The sequence below is a fragment of the Mesitornis unicolor genome, unplaced genomic scaffold (assembly GCF_000695765.1).
Source record: "Mesitornis unicolor isolate BGI_N332 unplaced genomic scaffold, ASM69576v1 scaffold51689, whole genome shotgun sequence".
Taxonomy (NCBI): Eukaryota; Metazoa; Chordata; class Aves; order Mesitornithiformes; family Mesitornithidae; genus Mesitornis; species Mesitornis unicolor.
Genome location: NW_010208891.1, coordinates 1 through 594, shown reverse-complemented (window position 1 = coordinate 594; position 594 = coordinate 1).

The window sequence follows — 594 nt, the reverse complement described above, 5'->3', positions numbered from 1 at the left end:
AAAGACAGGCGGGTCGAGTACTGCAGTAATTCCAGTCAGGCTGTGGGGCTGAGGCTGACGTACATTGCTAGGAACAGCAGAGAGGTTCTCAGTTATTGGTGCTGCAGGATCTGCACATACGGCTGTACAGCTGGGCATTTTCAGTCCCTGATTTACTCCACTGTAATTAAGATATGCAAGCCAAAACACCCATTTTACTATTAATCCAGCAGCATAAGATACTTCACATGGCAGATATAGCTCTCTAAATTAAAATACAGCACACAACAGGACAACACAGTCAGGACTCCTGCTGCTCCCAAAGGATCCAAAATGTGCTCATCGAGCGCATTGAAAATGTTTTTTAGGTGTGCCTCTGAAGCCAGGTGCTGCGTATCACAAGACTGGTAGGACGTATACTGCCCAGCATCCCTTGTCATGAAGGGACGCAATAATAAAAAGCCACGAAATCGTCAAAAAATCTCGAAAGGAGGATTTTTTTTTTCCCCCAGGATTTAAGCGATAAAGCAGGGGGCGGGTGGGTACGCGGACCCAGCACCGCACGAACGGGCGGCGCTAGGACCGCGCACTCACCCGGTCCCCGGCAGCCCCGCC